Here is a 24,546-nt window from a genome sequence, read left to right as displayed (position 1 = left end):
ACTAGTGAATTTGGAACAATCCAGAATTTTCTTCAAGTCGAGCACCCATGGGGAAATGAATTATGTGGACTTTGTCAAAAATTCATCCCACGCAGTGGGATGGCAGCAGTAGTCTCCTAACTGATCCTGCGTCTCAACTCTTGTCCTCCATCACCTCTTCTCTACCAGATCCCAGAGGGAGGTTTTTTTTTTTTTTAATGTAAGTCATAATGTCTTGCAACCCTGCTTTAAAATGTTCCATAGCTTCAACTGTACTCAGAATGAAATCACGGACTTCAAAGCCTTATCTGCTTCGGCTTCTAATATTTTTCCACTCCCTCACACCATCCTGCTCTTTGCTCACCACACACAAGCAAACAGGACCCCTTCCAGTCCCTCAAATGTGTGGAGTTTGTCCTGGCTAAGGGCTCAAAGGTTTTGTCTTCACTCTTCCTTCCACCTAGACTATTCTTTCCCAAGTTCTAAAGAGATGGCTCAGTCTCATCTTTTTCACTCAGCTTACATTCAGTTTTCTTTGAGAATCCTAAAGAAGAACCCCCTTCCTCTGCAAATCCACTCTTTAAATAATTCAGCTTGTGTTGTTGTTGTTGTTGTTTTTATGTCAGCCTTCCTAGGATTGCCATCATTCATATAGTCGATGGCCCCAATTCTAAATAAACGAAAAGGCTAATGAGAAGAGAGTCTATGCATGTAGACTTGCGCAGCACTGCCCAGTATGGGGCCAGGTGGGAGGTACATCGATCCTATAGTAACTGAACTAGTGTGGATTGTGTATAAAATTACCTTCATAACAGCCATGGAGCCATCGCCAGGGAGAAGTATGAAGAAGAGGAAATACTCCCCTCTCTTTAGCAACATTTTGTTCACCTTATAACAAGGAAATCCTACCCATGATGGAGCTTCTCGCTGCCATTGGAAGAGCCGAGGTTGATGTGATTGCAACAACAGATTGCTTCTCTAATATTCCAGTGTTCTTCTAGGATTGAATTACCAGCCTCCTTCGTACTCCTTAGATGCTGCAAAGCAAAAAAATTAATCAGAAGAGGAATTTCTCCGTGATCACTGTCCACTGTGGTTTCCCTCATAAGACAGACACTTGATACAGGAACTTCTCTCTCAGAGGTAAACGAATAAGCCTGTGGCTCATAAAGTTAGCAAGAGGCACGTCTGAGCGTCGCAAGGCCTAGGACTGGAAATAAAACAAAAATAAAAGTAAAAATAAAGTAACAAACATAGTAGCAATATTAGCGAATCCTAACACTTAGTGAGTGTGTAGTACATCCATTTTCCATTTAAATCCCAGGTCAGTTGTTTGAAGATGTTGATGTTATCTGTCCATTTTACAGGTGAGAAAACTGGGGCACAAAGTGATTAAATAAACTAGCCCAAGGGCATTCGGGCAGGGAGTGGTGCATCAGGATTTGAATTCAGGAAATCTGACTTCTGCATCTTCGTTCTTAACCACTTACGGCCCCTCTGTGGGCCAGAGAGACTTGGGCGTCAGCACCTCACAAACAGCGGTGACAACACCCAAGTACCCAGAATCCCAAAGGGAGAGGGTTTGCAGGAGTGGCTATGTAAGGCCTCGGGCACCTTGAGGAAATCACGAGAGACAGAGCGGTGTGGTCGGTCCCCGGGCACCTGTGCAACACAATCTCACAAAAGTTCCAGAAATGCCTGCTTCATCTCCCCTCTCTTGCACTGGGCAGATGTGTACCTAACGCTTATCTGCGCTGCTTCAGGAGGCTCCCCACCACCGGCTTCTTCTCTTTCATCATGCAGCCAACCCTCACTCCAAATCTGGTCCTCATCACACTGACTCCCCTTCTCCCCATTACCTACTGAACCACCTGGATTTGAGCCCCAGCTTTGCCACTCACCCTGCAGGGGAAACTTGGTCACGTCACTAGCACTCATCTTTGGTCAGGTGCCTTCTTCTTATAAATGGGACTAACATAACTTTCCCATAATGCTCTTCTGACGACCTAGTTCACAGTGACGGCTCCAAATATGGTAGCTATGGGGAAAACTGAAGCCCTCAGCATTTAAGACTTTCCACGTGCATGGCTCCTACCAACATTTCCAAGTTTACCCCATATTGATGCCCTTCAACAAATGAATACCCCTACCTCTGAGGTCATCTTCTCTCCTCTAGATCAGCATCCCCCTAGGGGTGGTCCTGGACCCTCTGTATCAGATTCATCTGACCTGCCCTCCAAATCCAGATTCCCAGGCCCCACCTTTGGCCTTGTTCATCAGAATCTCTCGAGATGGACCTTGACTGGCTTCATTTTTAACAGGCTCCCCAGGCAACACTTGCAAACACTGGGGTTGAGACCCACTGCCCTGCCTATGACAATGTTCCCCCTGCCTGAGACGACTTTCGGCTCGCATGCTTGTCTCCCAAACCTCACCGATAATTTAAAGCCTGACTTAAACGTCTCCTCCTTCATAAAACCACTCCAGGTCCCTCCGTCCAGAAATAATCTGTCCCTGCTTTGAGTTATCATGGCACTTACTTATATACTGGCAACTCGCCCTAACAATTCCAGGCTCCTTGAGGTGAGAGTCAGTACGTAATTCATATTAATATCCACCACATCACAGACATCTGTCACAGGGCTTTGCACAGAATAGGTGCTCAGTGAAAATGAATCTAGCGGGTAGGATGAAGTCCCACCACAATATTTTTAAACTATCTTGATAAACCACCTGTATTAAGGGAATAACCAATTCATTTGAAGAAGAGGAGGAGAAAATTTGACCCGGCCGACTTTGTGCTCCCTCTCTGTGCTCCTCTCTGGTTCCTGCTGCTGTCAGGATCACACCTTTAATCCTTGGCCCACATCTTGTGAGGGGGGTACGTGGAAACCCTTCAGTACTTCCCTTTAGCTCAGGGAGGACTGGCTGACAACGTTAGGTAATTTCTCTATTTAAAAGTAAGCAAAAAAAGGAAATCAATGTAACTATAATAAACCTGGGTGGCTCAGTCGTTAGGCGTCTTGCCTTCGGCTCAGGTCGTCATCCCGGGGTCCTGGGATCGAGCCCCGCATCGGGCTCCCTGCTCGGCGGGCAGCCTGCTTCTCCCTCTCCCACTCCCCCTGCCTGTGTTCCCTCTCTCGCTGTGTCTCTCTCGGTCAAATGAATACATAAAACCTTTCAAAAAAAAACAACTATAATAAACCATGTAAAATCGTCACGTTTCCCGGATACGGGTTCCTGTTTAGCCCAGAGGGCTGGGCTAGTTTCTCCGGTGTCCCAGCCAGCTCCTGGCTCTGTGAGTTCTGCAGGTTGGCGGCCGGTCTCCTTAAGGCTGAGCAGACTCCCTTCCTAAAGCGCTACAGTACCTTTTAATCCTATGCCTTAGCGCAGGCTGCTACCACAGAACCCCGTAGACGGGGGGCTTACACAACAGCCATTTATCTCGCATGGTTCTGAAGGCTAAAGTCTGAGATCAGGGTGCTGGCGTGCTCGAGTTCTGGGTGAGGACACTTTTCCTGGATTATACAGCGCTCAGCAGCTTGCCGTACGTACCTTCCTATGACTGAGAGGGAGAGGAAGAGGGAGAGATCGTCTCTCTCCTGGTTCTCCTTATAAGGGCATTAATTCCATTCATGGGGCTCTACTCCCATGACTTAATTACCCCCCAAAAGGCCTCGCCTCCAAATACTATCATATTGCAGATTTGGGCTTCAATGTATGAATTTGGGGGAGACAATTAATCTGTCACACCCCACCCATCCATGATCTCTGTACAAGTCCCTCCTAGATTTTGTTGAAAGGGCTACGCCTTATCTCCAGGTAGTGGCAAGCAAGATGGCAGCGACTATGCCAATGTAACTCCAGAGCCAACAATGGAAGCTCATTTCAGTAAGGCAAGAGCAGCAATAATCATTTCCACCCACACTCTCCTCACTCGCCGTGTTCCGGCCTTGTCACTCACCCCGCAGTTCTCGAAATGCACCAGGCTCTTTCCCATCTCCACCTTTGCTTGGGCAATTCCCCCTGCCTGTTACGCTCTTCCCCTATTCGTGTGAAGGTATGAACTTGCTTTAAAAATCATCTTTCCTTTAAACTTCAGCTTAAATATTTCCACAGAGGGACCTTCCACACCTGTATTTTTTAATTTTTTTTAAAAGATTTATTTATTTATTTTGAGAGAGTGAGAATGAGAGAGAGAGAGAGAGTACATGAGATGGGGGAGGGTTAGAAGGAGAAGCAGGCTCCTCGCTGAGCAGGGAGCCCGATGCGGGACTCGATCCCGGGACTCCAGAATCATGACCTGAGCCGAAGGCAGTCACTTAACCGACTGAGCCACCCAGGCGCCCTGTATTTTTTAATTAAAGTAACCTCCTTCCCCAGTTCCTTTCTATTCTAGCCCCTTATTTATTTCCTTCCCAACATGTACCACAATCTATAATTCTTCTATTCATTTCTCTCTGTGCTTGTTCACTACTCCTGACACAGAGTAGCAGCTCAGTAAATATTTGTTGAATGATTGGATAAAATAAGTATGCAATATATAATCACAGGAAAAAGAAAGAAAGGCATACAAGTACATCAAAATCTTTCGTTCATATACAATGTCATGATGAGGAAATGATCACTTACGATTTAATTTTGCAACAATATAAGATTTCAACATTAGCTCTGTGATTTAAGTTATTATTTTGCTGCTAAAAGGAATAAGTCCTCCTTATCCTGGTTTATGATTTACCATAATACTAATTCTATAGACTCTGAATAATAAATCTCATTTCTCCTGATGGAACTCAACTCCTACAGACTAAAAGTTGACATCCTTATGAGACATCAACAAAGAAAAGACAATTTGAAGAAGCAGATGTGGCTATTTTAGAAGAAAAAAAGTCTACATTCTGTTTTAACTTTGCAAGTCTCAAAGAATTCTTTCATGACAATACACTGAGAACTACTTCATGAAAATAAATAGCCACAGAGGAATATGGATTTAATTGCCTGAATTGCTGCATTAGCTAAAATAAAACAGCTGTGATCACATTCTGGGGCAAAAACCATTGTTCAACAAAGAGTTCTATTAAAGATCACCCCAGTGATGAGTCTGGCTTTCTAAAATCAGGCATTCCACTTCCTGGACCACCCATTGTTCTTAGGGTAACAGCGATTCCAATTTGGGGGGCATCTGGGTGGGAGAAATGTTGTCTGTGCCATAGGGCACAGAACTGCTTGATAGGTTTTTCTCTTTCCCTCAAATACACAGCTCAAGTTACTCAAAATTACTCAGCAAAACAAATTCCTTTCATATTTCTATATTCCCAAGACACAGGAAAGGTGCTGGGCTGGCGGCTGGGGCTTTTTGAGTTCCAATCCACTAACAGATGAAATGAGAAGCAGCCTATGTCCAAATTCTTCCTAAGGAACCTCTCTGAACAGACCTCAGTCCCTGGGAAAATGAGTCTCCAAGGTGATGGGTTTTGATATTTCTTAGGATCAGAAACCACCTTGAGATCATGAAAAAGCCAGAGAACCCTGCACAGAAATTCACAGGTATGTATTAACACGAAGCTTGCTGCTCAGCCTCCCAGGAAGTAGCTCTGCAAACACCCTAAGTCACCCATGGACCACAAATGCAGACCTCTTATTCTAAAATGCAGCAGCAGGGCTGGAGATGGGAAAGCCAAGCATTCAAATGATAGCTGGTTGTTTACCAACCACCACATGTATCTACTTGAACTCTGCCACACACCAGTCTCACCTCTGACCCTTCCACAGGTCCCGTTTGCAGATCTTGAAACATGTGATCAACGTCAAAGCAAGACATTAAAAGAAGAGAAAGTTTGAGGGGAAAGAAGCAAAAGATCTATTAAGCAGAAGCTCAAATTCTTAAATTGCTAATATTCTCCCCAGTCCTATATCGCCCAGAGTCTGTTCCACTGACCTCACCGGCCAGTTGTTATCATAGGTAAGTGTGCCTAAAAGCCAACCTGGGAAGTTACCTTAAAATGCAGATTTCCAAGTCTCACCAGCTCCCGCTTTAAATGGATTCTGTGATTTTTATTAAACACCCCGGGCGATTCTGAAGCTGGTGGCCATTTCAACCACAATTTTGATGGTTTCGTTTTTTTCCTCAGTGTCTAAGAAATCTCAGTATTTGGGGATCCAAAGTACACACCCCTTCCTCTTATCTCTGGAAACTTCCCGAATACCTTTGATCCCATCAGGAGTACCAGACACGCTGCCATTCCTTCCTGGCCTACACCCCTCCTCAGTGGGGCATTCGGGGAAGAGACGTAGTGAGAGGTTTCCAGATGAGTCGGTTCCTGAGAATTGCCCACCTAGTGATCTCAATTGATTCATAGGCTTAAAAGACTCAAGGGTGGGACACGGGGGGAGAAGGTGGGGGTGGGGAGTGGCAAGACCTTTCCCATGGCGGTGCCTCACCCTCCCTGCTCACCTCTCCTGCCCACCCTCTCTAGGGCATCTCCCTAAGGATTCTCCCCCTAACCCCTGACAAACGATCCTCCCATTTTGAATTCCTATTTCATTTAGTTTAACTGTTTCATGTGAACCACGAAGTAGAAATAATGCTCCTCCTTGTTCTCTCATGGTTTATTCCCTGCCTCCTGGATCTCTAGTTCTCTGAGAGCGAGCACATGCCTAAATGCTCTGTGTCCCACACAACATATAGTCCCACACAACATACAGCACCTGTCACTTTTGCCTGCCCAGCATCTATTCCCCACGCCCTGCTTCCGATTCTTTTCTGGTAACCGCATCTCAGCTCCCCTTTGAAGAACTACCCTCCTCCAGCCTACGTCCATTTGCTTCAGAGAAGAAGCTAACTCCACATCCTGAGTCCCAGGGGGCACCTGTTCAAGGTTGAGCTAATCAGCAAAGCCCATTTCCCGGGAACAACAACTGGTTCATGGTTGTCACATGACCCAAGATGGGCCAATGAGAGTCGGTCCTGGAACTATTGCAAGTAGAACAAGGAAGTGAATGGTCTCCTTTGAGGTTGCTAGGGCTGGTGGGTCCTCACCAGCCATCTTGTCTCCACTAGAGGAAGAGTTGCTCAAGAATGGAGCCACACAGATGCAGGCAGGGCTGAGGGATACCAGGCCCATGACTAAGTCCTAGAGACCTGGTTCATGGATTCATTCAAGTCGGAAGCTAGACCTACCTCCTGAACTTTTTAGTTATCCATAGTATACAGTTAATACTATCACATAATAGTTAAACAAAATGGAGTGTGTTTCTATCACTTCAACCAAAAAGATGCACATTTATTTAACGCTTAATAGATATTGATTGGTTGAGTTAATAGTCATTTTTAGACTTGGGAAATGTTGGATATATTGTATCCTTCAAGTCTACAAAGTATCTTTTTCTGCAGAACAAGGTCAGTTGCTTAAATTCGACCTTTGGCAAAGAAGACTGATATGGTCCTAAAACTATGGCATTTGGTATCAAACCACTGAATTTGGATCCCAGCTCTTCACTTACAAATTACGTGACCTTGGGCAAATTACTTAGAAATCACGAAACAGGAGAAGATTGCAGTAAAAAAAAAAAAAAATGTGCATTGTTATTGGAAGATCATTTTTGTGTAGATGATGGATGAAAGGTGGAGAGTCGAAGACAGGAAAGCAATATCAAGATCAGACAACAGAGGATAAGCGCTTCAAGTCAGGTAGCATCACTCGGGATACAAAGCAGAGGGCAGATTGCAAAAAGTGCAGTAAGACCCAGTAGGAAACTGAATGTGGGCTGTGAGAAAAAAAAAGGGAAGAGTCAAAGTTCCTGAAAACTAGTTCAACTGTTTTTTATTTTGAAACCCTAAAACAGAGAAATGTGGTGCCAGGTGGTGGTGCTGCTCTTAAATTCTAGTTTGTCCATGGAGTTATTTTAAACACCACATTCAGTTTTCAGGGTAGATCTATAGCTTCCTCCCTCTTGAAGAAACTGAGCAACTTCTCACTTCTGGGAGATCCTTCCAGCAGGTGATACTTTCATGGCTTTGACTTAAAGGGGAGTTCGCAAAGTGTTAAAGGAGTCCAACCAGTGTTATATTAGGTGGTTTTAGGTGGATTACAGAATGACTAGCTGCACACAGACAAGACGCTAAATAACTCTGGATCACACTGGGAGAAAGCTGTTCCCTTTCAGCTTTCTTGATTATTTTGTCAAAGAAAAAAAAAAATCCCACACGGGGCCTAAAACATCTTTAACACCTCTTTCTAGCACTTGCTAATCACCTTGTTTAACAGAGAGCATGTCTTGGGCTTAAAACCTTCAAGAGGCCATAATATCCAGCTAGAGTTAAGTAATACTGCTGTGCCTTTGTTGAATTTATTTTTACACATGCTTTCTTTTAATGGCAAGTGGAATTTATTCTCCACTTGTAGTTTATGTCTGGACATCTCTTTTTAAGATAAACTTATTTAAAAAAAAAAGACTATTAAAAGGTAACTAAAGAGATGTGGTACGTAGCTATGGCAGGAATTGGGAAAAGGATCTGGCCCCCTCTGGGGCCAGCGGTCCTAAAACATCATCAACGGTGGCACTATGACAAAAGTCTGCTTAGGAGATGGAGCACTCAGAACATCTTTAAAAGTATATATACCATGTTTATTTTGCTTAACGTAATACCCTCTAGTTCCATCCACGTCGTTAAAAATGGAAAGATTTCGGTTTTTTGATGGCTGTGTAATATTCCATTGTGTGTGTGTGTGTATGTGGGTGTGTATCACATCTTTAACATAATAAAATAAAATTAATTTTTAAAAAAAGTATATATACCATGCAGCTAAAAGCTTACAGTGAGTAAATGTGCCTGCTCTGTGGACAGGTACCACCAGGCCAGAAGCACAGGACGCACCTGCCCTGCAGGGCAAGAATCTCTCAGTACCTGTAGAACCCAGTCCTCTCATTTAACCTATGTGTGTGTGGGTGTGCGCGCGCGCGCGCGTGTGTGTGCAGTATCCTGGAAGCCCCCGGGGAGTCCAGCTCAATCCCCTAAATAACTCCTTTCTAGAAACAACTCAGGAGTTTGGTTCGCTTTTGTTACGAATAAACAGGCTCAGCCCCGCCGCTTGGAAATGCTCCTGTTCCCAGACGCGCTCGGCTCGGCTGCGCTTCCTACCGCCGCATCAGCCTTCCCGGCCCCGCGGCCACGCTCCTGCGGAACACTCATTCACGCGGGCCGCAGGAACATCTCCGCCACTCGCACAGCAAACCATCTGGCATAGGGATGTTTAATTTCGCAAGCCATCTTTTGTTTACTGGGTCGACTTTTCAAGGGGAAAAAAAAACACACCTCTGGCCGCCGGGGAGCCGTCCAACGCTACCAAACGGCTCCCCCTAGTGGTCTTTAGTGGCCTTTCGAAGGGATTTGTAAATCATTCAGAGCCGGAAGCACAAAGAGCATCCAGGCCTGCAGGTTTGGAGGGTCACTGTCAAAAAAGGACACTAAAAAACAGCAGTAAATAGTAAATTGCCAACCGCGTGCAGTTCCTGCCTCCTATATCCCCTTATTTTGCCAGTGAAAATCATTAGAAAATAAATATCATTTGACATCGCTTGAAACTCGTAAAAAGCAACCAAGATGTTCTTCAGGAGGTGAACAGATAAACTCTGGTCCATGCAGACAATGGATGCACTAAATATATTCAGCACTAAAAAGAAATGAGCTGTTAAGCATGGAAAGACACGGTGGAAACTTCAATGCTTATTACTAACTGAAAGAAGTCAATCTGAAGGGGCGCCTGGGCGGCTCAGTTGATTGCGCGACTGCCTTCGGCTCAGGTCATGATCCTGGAGTCCCGGGATCGAGTCCCGCATCGGGCTCCCTGCTCGGCGGGGAGTCTGCTTCTCCCTCTGGCCCTCTTCCCTCTCATGCTCTCTGTCTCTCATTCTCTCTCTCTCAAATAAATAAATAAAATCTTTAAAAAAAAAAAAAGTCAATCTGAAAAGTGATTCCAATTATCCACCATTCTGGAAAAGGCCAAACTATGGAGAAAAAAAGATCAGTGGTTGCCACGGGCTGGTGGAAGGGAGGGGTCAAAAGGTAGAGCACAGAGGATTTTTATGGCAGTGAAACTATTCTCTATGATACTATAATGATGGCTACGCATCATTATCCATTTGTCCAAGCCCACAGAATGTATAATACCAAGAGTGGCCCCCAAGGTAAATTATGGACTTTGGGTGGTCATATGTCAGTGTAGTTTCATGGATTATAATAAATTTATCATTCTGGTGGGCGATGTTGATATGGGCGAGACTATACAAGTAGGGGGCGGGTGTATGTGGGAAATCTCTGTACTTTCAGCTCAATTTTGCTCTGAACCTAAAAGGGCTCTAAAAACTAAAGTCTATTTTTAAAAATAAAAAATACATAAGTGAATAAATAAAATCCAGGGTGAATCCTGTTCTGGACATGTCGATCAGTAACTAATTAGAAAGATGTAGACCCTTCCTCCTCCAAGCGTGGTCTGGGACCACCAGCATCAGCACCACCTGGGAGTTTATTAGAAATTCAGAGTCTCGGGCCCCACCCCAGAACTGCCGAATCAGAATCTGCATTTTAACAAGATCTTGGAGCGATTAATATTTAAAGCCTAAGATGCACTGGTGTAGAATGCATGGTCCCTGCCTTTGAGGTGCTTCCAGCCCTATTAAAACATTTGGAGGGAAAGTGTCTTTGGTATAGTTTGCAATGGAAAGAAAAGCAAAGCAAAGATAACAGTAATGAATTTCACACTTTTGATTTCACTTCTTAGTTCCTTTACCCACAGGTTTTTCCCACCTGAGATGTCTTTACCTCTTCTCCATTATATACACTTCTTGCTGAACATGGTTCAGTAAGAACCACTGGGAACTTACCATGTGTCTGGCAAGTGAGAGATACAAGGCATAGACCCTTTTCTTAAAAAGCATACAGAAGGGGCACCTGGGTGGCTCAGTCAGTTAAGCTCGGGTCAGGATCCTGGGGTCCTGGGATCAAGCCCCGTATCAGGTTCCCTGCTCAGCGGGGAGCCTGCTTCTCCCTCCCCCACGCCCTTGTTTGTGTTCCTGCTCTCACTCTCTCTCTCTCTCTGTCAAATAAATAAATAAAATCTTTATTTAAAAAAAGCATACAGAAAAGTTAACAGGGAATTACAGTTTTGTCTGGCTCCTCTGTTAGATTACATATGATAACAGGATTGAGCACAGGGGCTCCTCCTAAAGGGGGTAAAAGAAAGTAATGAACCACATTTTGGGGGGCATCCATCACATGCCAGGCACTATTAGTTATCTCATTTATTTCTCACAATGATTTCACAAGAGGAGAATTCTTTTCCTCCCTTACCCGATAGAGAAACTGAGTCACTATGTAGTTCAGTAACTTGCCAAAGGTCTCACAGCTGAAAGCAGCCACAAAAAGGTTACCCCACTCCAAGTAAGGGCAGTCCTTGAAAACTAGAACCAAGTATTTCTTTATTTAACCATCTTAGGCTCAGTACCTAACATAATATCTGGCAAATAATAGATGTTGAATAAAGAGTTGTTTGACATTTGAGTAAATGAATGAGTATCCACATTGTCAAGGTGGAGAGAGAATGACCCATTTGCCTATATGCTCTTTTTTTTTCCTTGCCTAGCATCAGGCCTTGAAAACAAGGAAAACTACAACTACCCTTTTCAGTCATTTACTATGGGCAAGACACTTTAAATCTATTTGAAATCTGTTGCTAAAAAAAGAAGTAATGTACGTGAAGTAACCTGCCCAAAGTCACATTGTGAACAGACAGCATTTGCTAAATGCTTGCTTATGAATAACTGAGTGAGTGAATACACAAACTTACAAAGCCCAACAAGAGTCAGACTGAAATCCCTCTAGGCCTCTGTGGCCTTGAACATGAATACATATCCCTCAGTTTTATGACTCGAGATGGTTTGCCCCAGCTTAGAAAGGCTCATAAGAGATTTTTAAATATTAAATCCTGGAATAGAAACAAGACAAAAGCTCTACTGACAAAAAAGTAAATTGCTCAGGTTACAACCATAAGTTAGATTTGAAAACACTGAAGACACACCTGCCCTCAGGCTCCCTGTTCATCTGTAATTTGGCCAAAGATCCTCCAAAAGCACCACAAAACCTGATTAATTTGAAATAGATGAACGTCTATGTTCTTGGGCCATATGACATTTCAGGCCAATTATCCAACCTTCCAAGCTCAAGAAAACACAAGGACACACACTATGTATTTGGCCACATGCTTTGCTCTCAACTTTTAAACCCCTATGTATATTTTAATGGCAATTTAATCCATATGGTTCAGATTATTTGCATTAGATTCATCAGAAGCAATTCTGAAAGAAGCTATACTCTAATAACTTCCTCCGTGTGCTGTGCTAGACTTGAACTCCTCCACGGGTTCCTCCAGCAGAGTCTGCTGGATGGAATTTGTATTAATAAGGGCAACATGCACATTAAGAGCTGGGACCCGAGAGCAAATCCCCAGTCTCGTGGTCATCTCACTTTGTGTGTGTGTGTGTGTGTGTGTGTGTGTGTGTGTGTGTGTGACTTTGGATTTGCTTTCCTTGTCTGAAAATGGGTAATGTAGCTTTTTATTCTGTTACTATTTAGCCTGTTATTACTACTGCGGGGCAAAAAAAGGAAGGACAGATATTGGGAGACAAATAGCTATCTCTGCCACGGAGTCAGAGTGGAAGGTCAAAAATACCACCTGGGGGTGGCTTAGGCCATTTTAAGGAGTTACTCAGTTTCCCTGATTATCTTCAATGTACATGGGAGGTATACACGTTAGGAAACTTCTGTTTGTTTTTCTCCTGTTACAAAAAAAAAAAAAAATACCATCTGGATCTAGGATGCCTACCAAATGGAGATCTTTAAATAATGGAATGCGGTTTGAGAAGACTGCATCTTTAACTGTGCACTCGGCCGCCTCCACATTCTGTTTGCTTCTAAATCCCATAAATATATGCTGCATAAAACACTAAATAAATGTTTATTCTAATTATTGTACAAAAGTGACCGCAAATCTCTTTTCTCCAGTCTCACCAGAATTGTACCCATGGAAGGTTTCAGATGATTGTGGATTCAGAAAGAAAAGGAGAATCTGGTGACTTTGAACACTGCTTCAATGAAAAAGGAAGGCTCCCCAGACACCCAATGACAGGCACTTTCCTGTCCATCATAACTGAAAAAGTGATGGCATGCCCACAAGCTCAGGGTGCTCCTCCCAGAACTGGTGTGAGACAAGACACCTTCCCAGCCTGTCTGAGCCTTTACAAAGAAAAGATGTTGACAACATATACATAGATAATAGGAAACATATTTTTGGCCAGTGAGTTAGCTTTTTGGTCAGGCTTGAAGACTGTAACAGATATTCTGGAAGCTTCCCCAACATCCTACCCTACTCTCTCCTTCTGAAGAGTCGTATTTCCAGCCTTGTGGTTCGGCTGGGGATTGGCTTGAGTCAATCAAAGAATGCAACCCTGTGTCCACAATAATTATTTCAGAGTTGGGCACGTGATGGAATGAAATGTGAAGGAAAATTGCTGGCCATTCTCTTGGGATCACAAAGAATATTTGGTCTTAGGGAATGAAGGTGGCAGATTAACAGCATATACTACATATAGAGCGGCGAGGTGACGAGAAATTGGTCTGTTGATGACACTGCTGAGGCAGTAGACTGAACCTTACAAAAGCCTATGGCCTTTGAAATTCACAAGCCAGTGAATTCTCCTATAGTTTCAGCCTCTTGCATTAATGTTTCTGTTTAGTATTCCAGTTGACACTGAGTCATTAAATGAAAACCTGGAAATATTTAATGAGACAAATTAATCGGGAAGCCATAACCGAACATCTGGCATATCAGTCATACCAGGGTTGAAATGCTGCTCTACCATTTTGCCACATCTGGGAGCACAGTCAGGTCATTTGAAGAAAACAAGAGCCTCGGTTTCTTTATCAGGAAACTGGAGATAACTGTAATGGTCTCTCAGGATTGTTGTGTATATAATGCCATACAACATAAATGAGATGGCCCAGGACCAAACCTGCTTCCTAGACAGAGAAATCAATGAAGACACAATAAGGTCACAGATAAAGGGAAAAGGAAGACTTATGTTTACCGAGAAATAAATTGTGTATGAAGAGGCTCTCTTATGTATACCCAAGGAGGAAGACGGATGGATGGATGGATGGACAGGTGCGGATGCCAGACCTCACAAAACATCACAAAGATGAGAGATCCCAGACATTCCCTGAGCAAACTTTATATCTAGCTTTTAAAAAAAGACCAAAATCCTGTTTGTGGCACAGTTTTGTCAGTTTTGACAAATGCATACAGTTATATAACCACCATCACACACCAGATATGGAATGGTTCCACCATCCCCCAAATTTCCTACAACTCCTTTGAAACCCACTCCCCCCCCAACTCGCACTCCCTGAAAATCAACAAACCACTGATCTGTGCTCTGTCCCTACAGTGTCACTTTTTCCACAATGTCACATAAATGGAATCATGCATGATGAGTCTTTGAGTCTGACATCATGCACTTGGTATAGCGCATTTGTGATTTATCTATGTTAGGGTGTAAATCAGTCCTTTGTTTGTACTGCTATCCCTGAACATTTGATTAAAGCTCACTTTCTCAACCATATACACCACAAAGATGATGATCTTTGGGCACAGAGAGCTTCTGTGCCCCCAGTTTTATATTAAATATATAATAAATTTATATTTAAATATAAATATATAAATTTATGTATCATATATAAATGTATGTTTATATATGATATATATTTATTATTTATATATTATATATTTTTGTATATATACAGATTTGGAACTGCTGAAGAAAGTCATCACCAGAAACCAACCCCACCAGAACTTGATCTGGGACTTCTATCTTCGAGAACTGTGAGAAAACACTTTTCTGTTGTGTAAGCCTCCCAGGCTGTGGTACTCCATGACGGCAGTCCCAGCAGACTAACAGAGTGACTCGGAAGGAAGACCTGGAGTTGGTAAACAGTGAGATGGGTTTGGTCTTAAACATCTGTGTCCTGTTTCTGTGGGAGGGGGGATGAACATAACCTTCCATGAATGCTCATTATGAAGGCTAAACCACTTGGGTAATTTATGTAAATTGTTCAGCACAGTTCTTAGCACCTGGAAGTGCTTAGTATATGGCACTTCTTATTGGCTAGCTTTGTATCCGTCCCTGCACCCAATATGGACCCTAACACATACAGGGATGCTCGGGGAAATATTGGTTTAAAAACACTGAAATGCAATTAGCATGCCAGGGGACCTGTCTGTATTTTAATTTCATTTGTAAAATGAAATAATTGATGCAAAAGGATGTTTCTGACATCTGATACCATCTATTCTCTGTTTACCACAATCTAAACAGGAAAGAATCCTAGAGTAGTCATTTTCATTTTAGTATAAGCCGATTTCAGTCATCATTACCATAATTAGGTGTTAAGCTATTTACCAGTAATCATAAAAAGAAAAACATGTATATCTCCCCGAAGCATAAACTCTCTACAACAAGATGGGGAATATTTGGGGGAGGGGGAGTAGAGGGGGGAACAGTGAGGTGCCTTCTTTTGCACCTGAAATCAAAACTGGTTCTTCTCAAGGCTATATAGGGAGCGGGAAAGTAAAGAGGAATGTAAAGAATGTCGTATCTCTTGAACTTCGAAGCTCGTTTGGGGAAGGAAGGCAGCTATATTGACTCTCCATTGACACCCACAGCCGTGTGCTGAAGCTGGCTCATTCCAGTTCTTGAAAGCAGAGTGTACACTTTGCCCAACTCCCTACTCAGTGATCCCATGTTCATAGCTTGACATTGGCCATGGTGGGATTGTTTACACCACTGAAATTGGCGAATGCTATAAAGCGGGTCTTCCCTCCCTCTCCCCAGAGCGGCTGTTCAACATTTACCAGTACACCACGGGGTCCATGGCCCAGGCTTTCTACTGCTTGCCAGGGGAGGAGCAGGGAGCAACTGAAACCGCCCCTCAGGAATCTCTAAAAAGGGTGGATAATGGGTAGCAGTGGTCAGATGAATGGAGCCCAAGAGAAAGGTTCGGGAAAGTTAAGGAAGCCCAGAATTTGGAGTTTGGATGCAAGACCTTTGTTGACCTTTCACCAATTTTGAAATTGGGTGGAGATTCGTGACTTGGTTCTGAAAATGAAACCAAATATGGTATTGGAGGAGATTTATCCTCCCAGATGCTGATTGCACCTGCTAACCTAGCAACGTCACTGCTCAATTACTCCCCGCAAAAGTGTTAAGAACACGTGCAAAGATTTAGTCACCAGGAAGATGCACAGAGAGTGCAATGTTATGCAGTGTGTTTGGAACTACCCAATGTCCCGCAACAGGGAATTCTCTTTACCCCTGCTATGGTGGGTCCATGTAAGTGCAGCTTTTAAACAGTCCCCTAACCTTGATTTTAGCTGTTACGTGAGAAGTCATGATACAAAGTAAGAACAAGTTACAAAGCAGAGTGATCTTAATGACCAAAGTTGTATAAAATGTAAATGCCTGGAAGGTTATGGAGGGAGTTAACTCTGAGTGGTGGAGTTCATGGTAACTTTTTTCTTTTGATGGTTTTTTATATTTTTTGATTTCTCCATAGGAGAACACATTACTTCTTTTTTTTAAGATTTTATTTATTTATTTGACAGAGAGAGAGATAGCGAGAGAGGGAACACAAGCAGGGGGAGTGGGAGAGGGAGAAGCAGGCTCCCCGCTGAGCAAGGAGCCCGACGTGGGGCTCGATCCCAGGACCCTGGGGCCACGACCTGAGCCAAGGGAGCCACCCAGGCGCCCCGAACGCATTACTTTTTGAAACAAAAAAAGAAATGCTTTTTTTTTTTATTAAGTAAACTCTACCCACCACGTGGGGCTTGAACTTATGACCCTGAGATCAAGAGTCACACTCTCCACTGACTGAGCCAGCCAGGCGCCCCAAGAAATGCTATGTTTTTAAAGCCATTTCTCCAACTAGATAATTTGAGAAGTTAAAAGCTAAAATTGGTTTTTAATTAATTGATTAAGGAAGGAAATGTAATACCCAACGTAATAAGGATTTTGCATCATCGATTGTACCTGAAACAACCATAACTATTTCTTTCTCCTCTCTCTTCTTCTGGCAGTAATAATATTTACTCATATGTACTAAGCATCTTCCATATACCAGCCATGGTACCAGGTAAATGAAATACATAATGTGTTTATTCTTTGGGGGGGGAACCATTAAATGGTTACTATTTATATCTCCATTTAACAGACGCACAAACAGAAGCTTAGAATATAAAGAACTTGCCCAAATCCTCACAGCCGGTAAGTGCCAGACCCAATACCAAACGCTAGTGAAACAAAAGCACACATTTTGTGCGGATCACAAATAATCAAGTTAATCTCTATTTCTCACGTGGTCACACCTTTAAGGAAATGGTAGGCTTAACACTGACAGTGTTAAAGATCAATTCACATTTTTGGTTCCCTCAGATTCTTTAGGCTGTGATAATAAACACAATCTAATCAACAATTGTAACTGTTGACCCACACTGCAGGTACTTAATCTAAAGCATAAAGGAGCTGTTCATAGGCACACTACCAACCCCGCAGTCAACAGGGTTTTTTTATTCGTCAGTCAATAACTAATTATCAAGCATCTTGGGTATACAAGGCATTTTCTGGGGATAGATTCTGGGGATAGAGTATTAAAGAAGGTAAAGGCAGGCTCTGTCCTCATGGAGCTTCCAAGAAAGAGTAAGGAACTCAGTAAGCAATGTGGGTGCTGTGATGGGGAACTACAGGGTTCATGGGGAGGTGGCTACTCTCTCCTTTGACCTAGTAATGGGCACACTCATAGCTGTAATCAGTCATAGCCCAACCTGACCATCTCTTTTATAAAACTGTGTGTAGCAATTTCTTAAAATCCCTTCTTTATTCTTTGCATTCACTCTTCCAGATCTTTGTGAACCAATTTCTAAGTGTCCACAGACTTACAACTAGAAAAGAGCAGGATTCCTGCAAGATGCCTCTTGGCAATATTTCGGGAGTTTGAGACCTAGTAAGGAGTGGGCTGTGGTGGCTGGAGTACAGAGTTTTCCAAAATTACGCTTAAAACACTAACACTCCCCCTGCTCTGCCCTTGCTCCTTTAATAAAAGCGGTATCTTTCCCTCTTGGATTCCCAGGAACCACCTTACAGACACCCCTCAAGGGACCCAAGGATTGCCTTTTCCCCTTAGAGAATCACTGTGTGGTGTCTGGCTGGCTTTAAGGGTGGCCGTCTCAAGCACCTTCCTTTGCGTCAATCTGCGCATCGCCCAGCAGAGGGCAGGAGTGCACAATGCAGCCCATTCCTCTCTGGTTAGGAATAACCACGGGAGACAACACGGCACAGATTTACCAGCATGGAAGCAGATTACGATCATTACTTGTGTGTTGTGTGCCTGACGGCAGGAGAAATATTCTGGACCGAGAGTCAATATGTGTGGGTCCTAGTGTTGGTGGGAAGTCGGTCACTTCACGTATGGGTCTGGTTTGTGCAGGTCTCTGCCTACTCACAGCCAGTGTTGTGGCTGGACCAGCACTCCGGGCTCTTAGAATGATTGCAGGACACCCTCAGCAATAACCAACAGGAAACTTAAAAAAAAAAAAAAAAAAAAGATTACTTACAAGTCCTGGAAATTACACGGCACACCTGGGGCCACACAGCAAGGTCACAGGTAGAGAGAGGTAAGAGAGAGTGAGCAGGCCTGGGGTTCTGCTTTTATTGGGGTGGGGGGTGGGGGGCCTGGGGTTTCTTGGGCTCACTCTTCATTGGTGAATTTAAAATATAAGAGCTGGAGTTTAACTTGCAAGAGGAAAAACAGGTGGCCCCCATGGTCAGTTACAGATCACTGAAATCAACCAAGATCTCTAAAACAAAGGAACCGGGGACTGGGGGATGGGGTGGCCTGGTTTTTATCTAGTCCTGTGGCTGGTAATAATTATTTGAGATAGCCTTATTTGAAGTGGGTGCCTAGGCAATCACAGCTTAAATCAGACACTTGCATGACAAAGAGAAAAACCAATTGTCTGTGTTTCCTCTCCAGGCTTTCAGTGTCCCCCATGATAAAGGTATTATCCTAGGATGGCCCCCAGATTTTATTTCTCCCTGAAATTTCTGTGATACTATACTCCCACCTATCCTGAAGTAAATCTCCCTTTAAGTCCTAATCTTGCTAAAATGTAAATCAGAGTATATCTCTCCAGTTTATAATATGGGAGTGGGAGTTAGAATGTGAGACCATATTCCCGCCCCACCCCCCACCCGGAGGCTCCAAGTCTGTCCTCCCAGTAGAGGGCAGGATCTTCTTCCCACGCTTGAGAGTCAGAGGTCGGGTGGTTGTAGCCGTAGTAATAATAATAGGATAATATTTATGGATGTGCCAGGCAAGGAGCAAAGGGCTTTACATGAGTTAATCCATGAACTCCTCCCACCAAACCCATTATCCAGATGAGGCCACAAAGCCACAGAAAAATGAAATAAATTGCCCAACAATGTGCTGATGGCAATGGTGGGGCTGGGATGTATGCAGAGAGCTAGCACACAGCTATTCTCTGTTACTGCGCTCAAGGACCTTGGGGATGGGAGAGGAACGGACCAAAGACAGCTCTGGCTCTTTGTTGGGACCCAGATTGGTTCATTCATTCACTCACTCACATCCTCTCTCAGTAATGATACGCCAAGTGTCTACTATGTCCTGGGAGCTTCCTTCAGCCCTGGAAGCCATACAGTTGTAATGAGGACATCCTATCCATCACGCGTTTTTCTACCACAAAGCTCAGCAGTCCAAGGATTAAGACAGATTGAACACTGACCTGGAGTTGCGGTAGGCACAGTGACAACTGGGGTTTGGGGAGGTGGCGAAAAATTCTAGGGAGACAATGGTTCAGACAATCAACCATGAGGTTCAGAGTTTTTGCCCCCTGAGCTGTAGACGGTCAAGATTTTATGAACCTGCCCCCCTGACCCCAGCTCTTTTCCAGAATGGTCTTCAATCTATGGTGCTAAATGGGCCAGCTGCACAGAGGAATGATCAGGGCTACAAGATTCCATCAGAGCTTTGCCACCTACCATCTGTGCAACCCGGGAAAACCACCTACTCTGCCTGAGCTTGTTTCCCTCATCTACAAAATGAGGCACCATTCAGCTCAATTACTAGAGAAATATTTTTGAACCAAGGAGAATGTGGCTGGCACTGTGTTTGACACGGAGGACACAAGAGTTTCCCTCCTCCAAGGGTTCACATTCTAACGCATTCTAGATATTTTAAATCTATAATTATAAAACTGGTCCTACCTCCAATAGAAGGTTCTACAGGATATATGTTTTAGGACACCTATTTTGGACTAAACCCTATATATGAATTATTTTTGTAATCCTTCACCATAGCCCTCTGGAGCAGATACAATTATTATTTCCATTTTACCGATGGAAAAACTGAGGATTAAAATGACTCCGTCACACTGCTAGTACGAGGTAGTGGAACCAGAACTCAGACACAAGCCTGTTAGTTCTTAATCGCTATGGAAACAGAGACTAGGGACCCAGCTCTCCCAGGGGGTGAAAGTTCAAGCCAACAATTTCCGGTGATGCCTGCCTGCCTCCGTTCCTGAGAATGACTTGTGCTAATCTTATCAATTCCTCTCCCAGAATTAAATTTCTCTACTGACTCTTCAGTGCTTATCTAAGAAAAGCTGGCTTAATACACAGAACTGGAATTTAAGGAGACTACATTTCTTCAAATGTTTCCCATAAATTTTAATCCGGAGCTCATCAAAAGAGATGTGAAAAGATGTGAAATGTTAATTTGATGCATTCCCCTCAAAATAACACCGTCTTGTCTTGGTTAATTCATAGCTGTTGGTTGAGCAAAGCCATTTATTTCCAGGGCCTGCCTTGGATGCAGCACCATTATGGAAAGGGGCTGTCAGCACTAATTGCTCCATCATATGCCCGAAAAGTCCTGCAGAATCTGAGATGCTGAAAAGAAGCTCAGATTTAGTGGAAAACATCTGTAAATCACAGATCTTTTAATATTAACTAACATGGAGAACATTTCGGCTTCAATGACTTACTAACTCCCTGAGCCATCTTTTAAAGTCTGTGTTGTTTTCTTTCCCAAGCGAGCCCAGCATGGGGAAGATAGTTAACGATATGGGGACGGGTGGTAGCTACGCTTGTGGGGAGCACAGCGTATTGTGTAACTTGTCCAGTCACTGTTATACACTGGAAACTGATGTAGCATTGCGTTACAGTATATTCTATACCACCACACCAATAAGTAAATAAATAAATGAGTGTACAGCCAAAATGGCTGTTACATCATGTTTAAAATGACACTTTAGGGCGCCTGGGTGGCTCAGTTGGTTAAGCAACTGCCTTCGGCTCCGGTCATGATCCTGGAGTCCCGGGATCGAGTCCCACATCGGGCTCCCTGCTCAGCGGGGAGTCTGCTTCTCCCTCTGACCCTCTCCCCTCTCGTGCTCTCTATCTCTCATTCTCTCTCTCTCAAATAAATAAAATCTTTAAAAAAAAATTTTTTAAAAATGACACTTCAGACACTCCAGCTAATCTAAACAGAAAATTTAGTAGGTTACCAGTCATTCTTGAAAAAAGTCTTTTAAAGGGGGATGCCTGGGTGGCTCAGTCGGTTAAGCGTCTGCCTTCAGCTCAGGTCATGATCTCAGGGTCCTGGGATCGAGCCCCACATCGGGCTCCCTGCTCGGCAGGAGGCCTGCTTCTCCGCTTGCCATTCCCCCTGCTTCTGTGTGCTCTCTCTCTCTCTCTCTCTCCGACAAATAAGTTTAAATAAAATCTTTTTTAAAAAGTTTATACTTTTTTTATACACTATGGCATATATTAATTTATACACCATAAAATTCATTTAAGTGTACAATTCAGTGATTTTTTTTTTTTAGGAAACTTTCAGAATTGTGCATTCATCACCCCAATTCAGTTGTCCAATATCCCATAGCCCCAAAGGGCTGGCTCCCCCGTGTGCCAACCTGCACTTCTTCCTCATTCCCACCCCCAGACCCAGAAAATCCCTAGTCTCCTTTCTGTCTCAACAGGTCTGCCTCCCCGGGACATTTCATCTACATGAGATCATAAAAAATGTGTTTTTGTCTGGCTTCTTCCACTTGGCTTATGACGTTGAGGGTCATCCATAATGTAGCAAGGAACAGAACCTTGCTCCTTCGTATCAGCCAGTAGCATTCCACCGTATAGAGGTCACCCGGTTGTGTATTGATTCACCAGTTTTCGGGCATGTGGGTTGTTTTCACTTTCTGACAGCTGCGAATCAGGCTACTGTGAGCATTCGTGGACAGGTCTTTGCACGAACACAGGTTCTCCCTTCTCTTGGAGGATGTGAGGGAATGGAATTGCCAGGCAGTGCACTAAATGGTTGTTTCACTTCTTTTTTTCACTTTGTTTCATTTCCCTTGCACTTGTAGCTCTTTCAGGAACTGTCAAGAGTTTTCCAGAGAGGCTGTACCATGTTACATTCCCATGCTGGTGACTTTTAATAAGACACATTAACAGGAGCATGAGTTTTCCAGTTGTTGCATGAACTCTACAATGTTGGGAATTTCAGTGATCTTTAATCCATTGGAGGCTTTCTGGCTTCAAGCTGCTGCAAATTTTGCTTTTGCTCAGGGGTGTCAAAAGGTCAAAAAGGGACCAGTACACCTCTTAGCAAAGAATCCAGTAATTATAGATTTAAATTGTCACCACCCCCCTCCTTTGCACAATTTTCTTACCGGCTCCATGCTACCGTGGTGAACTCCAGTCCCACCCCTAAACCCGAGTCAAGCCCCCTTTTTCATGCCGACAGAAAGACAGTGTGTGCCTTTTGCTACTGTATAATTTCCCAGCTTCTCTCAAGAAACTGTATTTTGCTAACCTTGGTCTCCTCGGTACTCAGCATGGACTCTGCTTCATTGTACGTACTCGATAATAGTCTATGGATCAATGAATGAATCTATGAACACAGAACACGCCTGTCTGTTGAGTCTATCATCATGGTTTTAACCTCAAATAACTGAAGCCTGTTATCAGTGCAGATCATGAAGGACTCAGATCTCTGTCTAGGTCATTTTTTATTTTCTTCAAAAATAACTAGGAACTGAACCTAGCATCGACTTAACCCTGAGGGTCCAAAGGAGGTCGCAAGCTCTAAAACAAGGGTCCTTGTTCTATCTCTCATCAGGTTGTGGCCTCAGTCTAGTTACTTAATTTCACCAAGTGTCGGTTTCTTTATCTAAACGCAGTGCTGTGAGGATTAAATGAAATAATCCACATAAATCCCTAAGTTATTATTTTATGTTACCATTATAACATTTATTGTATGTTTACTAAAGTCCTTATGAATATGAGCATGGAGGTTGATGTGTCTTGCTTACAAATGCAATATCCCCTGCTATGGGCCCTCCCAAAAAGTGCTGATGCATGGCACACCCCCAGGGAGTTGGGGCTCACATTTATATAACAATCTCAGGTCATCAAACCAGCATCCAAATTATAGCCATTTATTGGGAGACCATAAAATAAAAGATCATGAAAGCCAAAGATAATAAATGGCAATGAATATATCTATTATGCATGCCCACACGCACGCGTGCACACACACACACACACACACACACACACACACACACACACACACACACACACACACATACCCCTCCACTTTCTTCAAATCTTGGTGGATCCCTATAATTTCTTCCCTGGCATCCAGGGAGACTCTTGTCTAAGGGAGGCTGGTTTCAGCACAACACCCATTATCAAGAGCTCCAGCTCACCTGCTGTGGTCTCACTGAATACTACCCACCTCTTCCGTCTCTCTCAGGAGAATGAACAAAAGCCACCCGGTTGGAAGCCACTTTGGAATCCTTAGAGGGAGAGCAAAGCATGGCTGTGGAAGGAGCATTTCACCACACAGGATCCAATCTGAAAATGAAGCTGTTTGCTAGACTGCGGTACATCCCTGGGGCTGCGTTGACCGGCATCGTCCATCACGGGGCCATGCGAGACCGCAGACCACAGAGGGGCACTGAAACACCTGCACATTTATGGAAAACCACCATCTTTCAAGGTCAAGTTTGATTAGGATCCTCATCAACCACTTGCTACTCTTGGTCAAATCATTTATCACTTCTTTTTTTTTTAAGATTTTATTTATTTATTTGACAGAGAGAGAGAGCACAAGTAGGCAGAGTGGCAGGCAGAGGGAGAGGGAGAAGCAGGCTCTCTGCTGAGCAGGGAGCCTGATAAAGGGCTCGATCCCAGGACTCTGGAATCATGACCTGAGCTGAAGGCAGTAATTTAACCGAGTGAGCCACCTAGGCACCCCTCACTTAGCATTTCTGAAACTCAGTTTCCCCATATGGAAAAAGGGATCAAATACGTTGCCGACTCATTAGGATAATTACATACAATAAAGGTAAGACCTTCCAGCAAAGTTTATGGCAAATC

The 24,546-nt window shown here is 43.6% G+C and overlaps 1 long non-coding RNA gene across 1 annotated transcript in view; it reads right to left on the bottom strand.

Annotated features, from left to right (window-relative positions):
* Nucleotides 1-789: 789 nt before the first annotated feature.
* LOC113936136 overlaps nucleotides 790-24,546 on the bottom strand; it is a 51,658-nt gene continuing 27,901 nt past the window's right edge. The window contains exon 4 of the long non-coding RNA XR_003524205.1: nucleotides 790-1,016. This is a non-coding gene — a long non-coding RNA (uncharacterized LOC113936136). The remainder of the gene's footprint in view (nucleotides 1,017-24,546) is intronic.

The sequence above is a fragment of the Zalophus californianus genome, chromosome 17 (genome assembly GCF_009762305.2).
Source record: "Zalophus californianus isolate mZalCal1 chromosome 17, mZalCal1.pri.v2, whole genome shotgun sequence".
NCBI classification, from domain to species: domain Eukaryota; kingdom Metazoa; phylum Chordata; class Mammalia; order Carnivora; family Otariidae; genus Zalophus; species Zalophus californianus.
Note: the sequence above shows the minus strand (reverse complement) of the source record. Positions and strands in the feature narration are given on the sequence as shown.